Consider the following 10,150-nt stretch of genomic DNA (forward strand, 5'->3'; position numbering starts at 1 on the left):
GCATGTGCGAATATTTATTTTGGGTTTTCGGGTCGAGTATCGGGTATTAAAAATTTTGCTTTTCGAGTATCGAGTCGAGTATCTAAATTTTATCGGGTTTTCGAGTATTTAGGCTTAGATTAAAAACGGGGTTTCGAGTACTCGAGTAACCACAGGTACTTGAGTAACTTCGAGTACTCGAATAATTATGCTTAGCTAAAAATTATGGTTCGAGTATTCAGTTCTAAATTTTATTAGGAAAAAACAAAGTTAACTTTCAAATCTGAGCCTAACTTTCCAAACTAAAATTAAACCACCTACAAAAGGTTCGTGACTTGTGATTAACAAGCTACCAAAAAGTAATGGGAGGTGAGGGAACTTTAAGTTATGGTTAGGCTTTTAATTTCAGTTTCATTTTGTACCTTTACTTGCTTTTAAAACAATATCCAATCAGGAAGAACCTAAGAATTTATTCCGACTCTTCGACCAATTAGAGGGTTTAAGGCCAAGCCAAAAATATGTTTTATTTTGGGAAAAAATCCATAAAATGTAACGGGTTTTTTTTTCGAATATCCGGCCGAAAACTCGCCGGTAGGGCCTTTGCAAAAATTGGACTATCGGGTACCCGAAAATCTAAGCCTATGCTTTGAGTTTAGACCCGAAACTTTTTCGGGTTTTTTTTAATAACGATTTTCGGGTATCGAGTCGAGTACCCGACTCGATACTCGATCGAGTACTCGATTAAAATCGGGTACTCGCACATGCTTACTTTTAAGTTGTCACTCGGTGTAGTTTTCGCCATCTGGTAAGAATTCAGGCATTTAAAAATTGTTTGACAATTAGCGTTACCAGTGTGAAAGTATCTTCTTCTTTGTATACGATAACTTTATTTAGAATTCAAGAACCACATTGAACAATTACGTATCGTATTAATAATGCTTTCATTTTATCTTCTAGAAATGGAGCTTCGAGTAATTGTTGTAATGACCGTAGTCGGCGCTGCGTTCGTTTCGGAAATGGTCTCTGGAGAATTGTGCTTCTGCCATTACCTCAGCGGCTCTCTGCCCTCAATGTACCCGAGTCTGGGGTGCGTCCGATCCTGTTACGCCCAAGAGAGATTCCACAACCTGTGGCTCCCGCTCGTTCGATGGTGGAGGAAAGGAAAGCGCTTCTACTAAATGCACGAAGATGTCGCCCCAGTCTCACTTTGAGAAAGCTACGTCTCACAGTTTGAAGTGTAGATTGTCACGTTTTAAATACATTGTTTTATGTTTTAAAAGTTAATATACTTTGAATCAATAAAAATCAATTTATCAACTTTCCTAGACGTTGGTGTTTGTTGGGTTGATTTGTTTTGGGAAATTTTGAAGAGATTTCGTCTGAGGCGGGAAATATTTCCAAAGGGGAATAATGACAGGACTGCCACAAAATATAAAAAATTATTTGAGGAATAAGAGAACTTTCCCCGATCAAAATAAGGAACATTTTTAAAATAGAGAGAAATGTAAAAAGAAGTTTATCTTGGTTTCATCTAAAGTATCACAACTTTGTGTCTTAGCTTCTAGGAATCAATTCTGATCAAGAATTATGGCCATCATACCAAGGCCCTGATCGCTTACGAGCTTGCCTGTACACCGATTAGGTGGACATTTTACTCTTTGCGGTAAGCGTGTCCACGGATTTCGTGGGCTGGTCAGCCCTTTCGCCACCAAAAGTAGGCGCATCTAGCGAGAAAAAATTGCGCAACAGAAAAACCAATTATCGTTGACCGGACCTTTTAGAGCTCGGTGGAACAGGTAAATTAACCTTAAAAATTTCGATTATACATAAAAATTTATTACTGGATATTATAAACGGTTATAAAACGATTTAATATGCCAAAATTTGGTTTTTATTCGGATAATTTTTGGTTATGGATAAATATAAATAAAACGGATATTTCTTATTGAAACCCCCAGCTCTACGCAGGTAGCAAAATTTCTTTGATAAACCTTTGATGAATAATTGATAATAAAACTTTATTGACTCGTTGATCATGTCCGGCTAAGGAACGTGTTAAAAAAAAGTTTTTAGAAACGTTTTATCATAAGCCTATGGTTTTATCAACAATTTTGAACGTTTATTAGAGTAACGTGCAATAGACGTAATTTTCGCAACTTTTTTAAACGTTCATTCACCTATTTTAAAACCATTATATTAACGCTTAAATTGTTTTAATATCAGGTATATAGATACAAAATACAAATGAGCTTCAAATTCAGGTACTCTTGCAAATTATATAGGATTTGGAGCTCGCATCTCCAAATTGAAGTAAAAAATCTCTTGCTGAAACTGCAAGCTTTCTTTTTTTGACGATTTGAGATATAAAAATTCTTCATTTTGCAATCTATGATACCATTAAAGCCTAAAATAATATAAAACCAATTAAATTTAAATAAAGAATCTAGTTTATTTTGAGTTTCAATTAACTCTAACATATTTAAGCTCATTCCTCAAGCTGCAGGTCTATTTTGTGATGTATTAAGATATCAATTTGCAATGTACATTAAGGTTTAAAAATTGACCAATTAAATTTAAATACATTTTTTTTTGGTAATAGCGGATAACAGACTAAAGCCAAGTGGTTTTATGGTTCTAGTTTAAAAAAACTCTTTTTTTTTTCAATCTCTTAGCTTGGTTTATATTTCAAATAAATAAAAATCGATAAAAATATAAAAATTACAGTTAAAACCCCGATAAAAGGTCATATGTAATTTTCTTGAATTATTACTACTACGGCTATTTTTGATCAACTAAGCCAATACACTTAGCAACATCTTCAAAAAACCTTTCTAGAACAGGTAATTCTACCTTCCCTTGCGATAACATTAAAATATTGTAAAATCTCCCCAAAAATTAAGAATATTATCCTGTATCTGACCAAATTTAAATGAAATGCCCTAAATGTTCCTCAAGAGCTGATGACTAAAACCAAATGTTATTATGGTTCTAGTTTAAAAAGGAATATTTTTATCAGAGCATAATAAAGGCGGTATAATTCAAATACCTGAATAATTAATATTTCACAGTTTAATTAAAATTAAATCCCTAATTTGAAATATTCCATTACCTTTATATTTCTAAAAAGCTTATAACAATAAACAGAATAAGAAAGCATCTAGAAATACCAAGAACTAATTAACGTAATAAGAAAATTGAGGGAAACGAATTATATAACTATCCTCGCGGAGTCGCGTACTCTAAATTGAAACGGCGTCTGCTTATCGGTCGTAGTCATGTGACTATCTATAAAGTTTCGCCATCTAACGGCTTTTAAATTACTTTTATTTTTGTGAGGTTAAAGACGGGGGGCCGTCATAAAGGGAAATTTTCGGTCGGATAAGAAAAATAATATTGTTAAAGAAAATATTAAAAGCATTGTGATTCACCTTAAAGATTCCTCTTACAAGTTACATTGGTGTGAAACATATAACCTCTTCTTCTCGTTTTCGTTATTGTTTAACCAATTAACGATCTCAACGATACTTTCTCCAAGGCTAAGGGAAGATGATGGTAATTGCAAGTCGTGGCCTTTGGTGGGGTGAAAGATATCGGATCGAGAGAATGATTATAAAATAAGGGAAGGGGGAAAAAAGGGGGAGGTTCGGATTTCAGTCTGGTAACACTTTGCCTGCGATTAAATTCCAAAAATCTTTATTTACGTATTAAAATATATATACATACAATGAACAAATATCGGACGGTAAGGATATTATAGCGCGGGAATTAAAATGCAATACAGTAAATTAGGGCGTGGGTTAATATTATACACTCTACGGAACACAAAATAATAAACGAAAGGGAAATGGAAATCTAATTCTGATTTCCAGTCATTAGCGCGGGACATTCAAATGCTCTGACCACAATTTTTAACATTAAATATTTAGATTACTCACAATTATTTATGGGATCAGTCCCAATTTCTCGGGCGAAAGCCGTCGGTTGTTTAGGCGAGGGAAATGAAAATACTAAATACACTATTCTGAAATAAAACTACAATTAAAAATGCTACAATTAACTTCACTACAATTAAGACTTATATAACAAAAAGAAATACACCACACTACGAAAAAAGATTTATACATATATATGGGACAGAAAACTATTCGGAACGACCGTGAAAATAGTGGGACCTCCTACACTGAGAGAAATTTCTGTACTTTCTACAGAGTTTTTGGGAATTATTCCAGTCTTACTTGCTACTACAGATTCTGACCCTAGGTATCTACGGGGGGAGGGAAGGAACGGAAAATTGTCCTCATCACTGGTTATTTTCGGCTCGTCAGTTTGCTTTTCTCTGGGACGTTGTAGCACTTCGTTACGGTACGATTGGGGTCCGGATTGCGCAAGATGCTCACACACGTGGTTTTGGTTTCGCGGGCGTGGGATTTGACAGTTCGATTCGATTACGGCACGGGACACGGATTACGGCAAGACATGGACCGGATTACGGCAAGGACGTCCGGATTTCTACGTCGAACTTCAAGACGGGGGCGTTGTCGGGGATGTAGATACGCCAAGGGTTTTGATTCTGGAGTTTCCGGCTAGGCGTTGGAAAGGATCTTTGATGTCGGATGGCTTTGGAGCTGATTGGTTTTCATGGGCAATTTGGTTTATCACCATGGAATTGCGAGGGCCTGGTCCGGTGAGGCGAGGGTGATCTGGGTCCCTTTCTTTCCGGACTTCTAGCGGCGGTACATCATGGGTCCCGCTGGACTTCCAGGTAGCTTATTCGTCTTGTTCCTTTTTCATTCCGGTTCACAATGTCTTTTTTCGGTCTTGTTCCTCGGTTTTGTTTAACGGATATGGGGCGGAGTTCAAATAAAAATAATTGGTGACTTCACTTTTTCCAGTGGTCATTGGCTGGTTGGTTTCACGTGGTTGCGGTGGTTTCAGAGGTCTTTCCATTACTTTTGTTTTTGAAGAAAACATCCGGGGTTGAAATTCGGCCCTTGACAACGGATATAAGCGGGGGTATCGGTTTATATCTTGGAGTAGGCCAAACTCGCTTCTCTGGTCTCTTTAGGGTTACCTGGAAGCCTGAACGGAGAATAGCCACTCGGAAATATCTCCATGGAGTCGCGGTCCGCTGAGGGTATTGAGAAGTTAAAGTAGACCTTGCCCGGGCGCACCTCGTGATTGTTGAAGGTCTTTTACGCGTCCGCGCCAGCAAGTCTACGTACGTTGGGAAATACTGAGCCACGAAGAGGAAAGCTTTTAATTAGCACCACCTTGGCGACGGATTAAATATTAGCCTTGTGGAAGGCGGGGATTCTGTTTATAATTTATTTGACCTATACTATTTAAATAATCAACTTAATTTTATGTTTAATGGCGAGGGTAGATCATTTGCTATGATCCTTATAAATTTCACTTAATTCCAACAGATCGTTCCGAAGTTATTTAATTTTAATTGTAATGTTAATTGTAAATTAATTTAGTCAATTTGGGATAATTGTTATCGGTTGGGGGTGACGATTTCCGTTCTTTTGATGTATCGAGCGTATTGATTAATTAATCGTTACTATAAAAAGGGGGCTTTTAACATAAATATTGTAACAAGATGGTCAAAACCAGTAATTTTCTAGAAGGCGAGGATTTTTATATATAAGAGAATCATGTGGCGTAATCATGAGCGTATTTAAATAACACTAGTAACAAAAGTAAATAAAAAAATAAGTATGCCCGAGGAGAAGGTGAACCTGAAGGGTTACAAACACTAAGGCTTAGTAACTGTGAATAAATGCCAAAGTTCATCACAAACAGGAAGGTCAACATTATTCTAGTTAATGCAACATGGAATAAAGGCCTTATCTACAACAAGTACCTGGAAACTTGCTCTTAGAGTTGAACCACTAATAACAATTCTAAAAGGGTTCGCAATTATGTTTTGTTCAGTCGTTTCTACACTACTCTGAATTGTATTGAAATAAAAGATCACGATAATTATGTTCATTGAAAATGTGGTGGCTTCTTACAGGAATAAAAAAAAACGTTTACAATGTGATATGCCACTAAGTTTTTATCTAAATATATCCATCGTCTTGAAGGCAGTGTGGCCGAGTGGTATATGGCGCTGGTTTTAGGCACCAACTCTTCAAGGGCGCGGGTTCGAATCCCGCCGCTGTCATTATTTTAATTTTGCAGGAGGTATGTTTTTAGGGGCATGGGTGTTTTCTTGCGGCGGTACGTAACACTTTTGCGGTTTTCTACCGTGTTTTCTTTTTCCCTTTTTCGATTTTTCATTTTCGTGTTTGGGTTTTATTTTTCTTCTTACGGTTGTCCCCGATTTCGGGAGGCCGCCACTATGGAGGCGCTAAAGCGTAGCGTCTTTGTGGTTGTCGAGTCATTGACTCCGGGTATTGCAAAGGAGAGTATTGCAGTATCGGTTAAAATGGTTTTCGGAACTGATGCTATTTCATCGGTCGTCCCTGGTGTATGTGGATTTTTTGTTTGTTTTTGTACTGACGCGGACGCGGAACAATGTATTAAATCGGGGTTGGGGGTAGGTGGTGTTTTACGGGCGGTCGAAAGTGTATCGGCACGATCTGTTATTTTGAAGTTTCTCGAAGTGCCAGAGTTTGTCACGGACGACGCTATTCGCGTTAAACTAGAAGCTTACGGGTGTGAACTTAAAGGCGCTTTTGTGTGGGTAAAGTCCGATGGCTTGTATTACGGGGAGCGTAACGTTCGCGTCACGTTGCCTCAAGGTGTATCTTCGCTGCCTTACAGTTTAAAGGTATTGGATGTGATGGGTTGTGAAAACGTTTATCGCGTTCGCCACGAAGCGCAGACTCGGGTTTGCAACGGTTGTCTCCATTCCGCACACCTGTATCAAGATTGTCCCAACAATATCTGTCGTCGCTGTGGTCATGGTGGTCATTTGGCCAGGTCATGCCCTGGGTGGGGTACTGGCGCCTCAATGATGGAAGATCGTCGACGTGATATTTCCCGTCGACAAAGAACAAAGGACAGAGGATCCCGCAAATGTACGACCTGGTGGGTCTGATATGTCAAAGCAGAAACCAGAAGGTGACATCGACATGGCTGATGCTGATTTAGACGACTCGCTTTTTGCCAATCGCCTTTCCAAGGTTGCGGTGGGCAGTGGGAAGCATTCCCTTCCCACTTCGAGTTCAGATTTGGATCTCGCCAAACGTCAACTACCTTTCAATCAACCTGGGTTCCAGTTTCCGTCGCTAGAGGCAGCTCGGAACGCGAGTCTTCCTCCGTCTACTACTGCACCGTCTCCGGGAGCTGCTTTGTCTTCGTCATTCTTCCACCCTCCATACGCTCATGGTTCTCCGGGTAATTTCTCTTAATATCAATGGTCTACGTGATGTCATTAAGATGAAAGAATTAGTGGAATATGTAAAATCATTTGACATAATTTTTTTACAAGAAACTCATTGGGATTCGTCTCATGTTGCGCTTTTTAAAAAAATGTATTTCGTTAAATGTTTTTTTGTAACGATGACGCAACGGGGTTTTGCGGGGTGTCAATTTTAATTTTTCCGAAACTCGATTTTAAAACTGCAAGTGTTTTTCATATTGTTCGGGGTCGTAGTTTATTAGTTTCGGCTGAATTATTCGGTGATCTATTTCATTTTTTAAATGTGTACGCGCCTAATTCGGCGAATGACCGTGAGTTGTTCTTTACAACCATCAAATCTAACTGTCCTACCGGCCGTTTAATTTTGGGCGGCGATTTTAACGATATTTGCCATAGCCTACGGGACCGCCTTCCTGCTAGTTGTAGACCTAACAAGTCACAATTTACGGCCCTTCATAGACTTGCCGCCAAATTACATGTTACTGACACTCTTCGACTCAAAAACAACGACAAAAGGGACTTTACGCGTTCTGGTTACGTTTTTGGCCGGTTTATCCGCTCTCGCATTGATTACATTTTCGTAAAAAAGTTTGATTCTTTGAATATTCAAAATGCTTTTATTCGTGACTGTCCGATTTCCGATCATCGCGCCGCGATCGCCCATTTTGATTTTGGAGGAGTTCCTCGGGGCCCTGGAACCTGGTCCTTTAACGATTCACTACTTGAGGATGAGGTTTTCTGTTCGTGCGTCAGGCGGATTATCACTAGGACTGGTACGAAACCCTCAAACGTACAATTCGTGATTACGCAATATTTTACGGGAAAGCCGCCGCTTCCGAACGTCGGCACACCAGGACGCTCTTGGCTTGTCAGTTGGAAGAGTTGTCACGTCGTTTATCAATGCAAGACCCGGTTTGTGGCGAATTCGTCAAAGTTCAAAATTTGATCAAGGAACATGACCACTATCTATTGCGGGGCGCTGTAATTCGCTCCATTACCGAGTGGAGTGATTTGGGGGAGCAACCTTCGGGCTATTTCTTGAGTCTCGAAAAACATCGGCAAACCCGGCGGTCAATTAAAAACTTGACTTTAGCAGACGGCTCATCAATTCACGATGGCGCTTCCGTTCGTCAGGAAATACTTTCTTATTATGAACACATGTATCGCGCGTCATTCTTTTACCGAAAGACGGCGACTTAACGTTATTGTCTAATTGGCGTCCCATCACGTTGCTCAACGTCGACCGTAAAGTTATTGGTAAAGTCTTGGCTACTCGCAAGGCATTGGTGGCGCCTACAGTCATTTCGCCCTGCCAAACTGGAGCTATTCGTGGCCGTGATGTCGCGGGCGCAACACGATACCTTGGCGACGTTGCCTCGTATCTGGCACTCCACAGACAGCCGGGTCTTTTCTTGAAAATGGACTTACGGAAAGCGTACGATTTCGTGAACTGGTCATTTCTATTCCGGGTACTGCAAGCTTTCGGGTTCGGTCCCCATTTTCTCCGATGGATTCAACTACTCCTGGTGGGTGGTCGTACACCGATGAAGGTCAATGGTTTTTTGACGAACTTTTTTCGTTATCGCAGTCTTCGAGTATCCCGCATCTGCGTATTTGCAACAGCGACTCCCCGGTACTCTTTCAACATGTAGACGACAACACTTTGTCTTTAGCGGCTGAAACTTCGGTACGCGTCGTGGTATCGATTTATCATGACTACGGCAGCGCTTCTGGGGCGGTTATAAATCTGGACAAAAGTAGCGGGCAATGGCTCGGTTCTTGGACAAACCGACCAGACAAACGGATTGAAGGAATTCTGGTATCCAAGGAGCCATTAAAGGTCTTAGGGGTAGTACTTCGAACCACGCTCTCTCTATTTTACGTATTATGGCTGTATTGCGCGCGTGGAAACGGCGCCCGCTATCACTCTTCGGGAAAATAATAATAATCAATTGTATGGCCACTTCCAAGCTTTGGCACCTCACTCGTGTATTGCCTTTGTCGAATAAACTTGCTGCCCAAATAAAAGCTGCTTTTCTGAACTTTATTTGTGGTTCTGGCTATCACGCTCTCGCTTATTCAACTCTGATCAGACCAAAGGTAGTCGGCGGTTTTGGCTTAGTGGACGTCGTCCAGAAACTACACTTTATGCGCATCCAAGAGTGCCAAACACTCATCCTGCGTGAGTTACCCGTTCATGACGAATCCATACACAACAACTTACTGTTGGAATACGGCAGTGGGTTGACAAGACAAGAAGAAACTTTCCGTCCGTTATTTAATCGGGCTCTGCTTGGGCGTATGCCGCCTCGCTACGTCGAACTCCTCACAAGTTGGCACTCGCATCTTACGACTATAGGCTCTACCGTGATGCCTCGGTCAGATCCACTTTCCGAACCACTGTTTCTGAATCCTCGAATTTCTTTACCACAGCGCTATCACAAAAAATCCCGTATTATGGCTCAGGCTGGCTTCAAAACACTGCGCGACATCCATTACGAAGTCATCCCCGGTTTTATACGACCTCATGCCTTGATTGAACAGTGCCTGATCGAACTCCCTTATAGTGATTTACCTATCGATCGACTTCTCGAATTGCACACCTTGATCCGGTCTGCACTGCCAGCTGACTGGGCTGTTCTCTTTCATGTTTCAGCGCCTCCGGTGCTCTCGTCGTCGGATCGGTCAATTCCTTACCTCGAAATCCGCCGTAACGCTAGTGAAATTTTAAATACGCCGCAAGTTTAAAATCTATTGCCTTCGATCGTTTTGCGGGGACATTCCCCGAATCTTCCGGCG

This window comes from Leiobunum rupestre, chromosome 2 (genome assembly GCF_980474605.1).
Source record: "Leiobunum rupestre chromosome 2, qqLeiRupe1.1.hap1, whole genome shotgun sequence".
Lineage (NCBI taxonomy): Eukaryota > Metazoa > Arthropoda > Arachnida > Opiliones > Sclerosomatidae > Leiobunum > Leiobunum rupestre.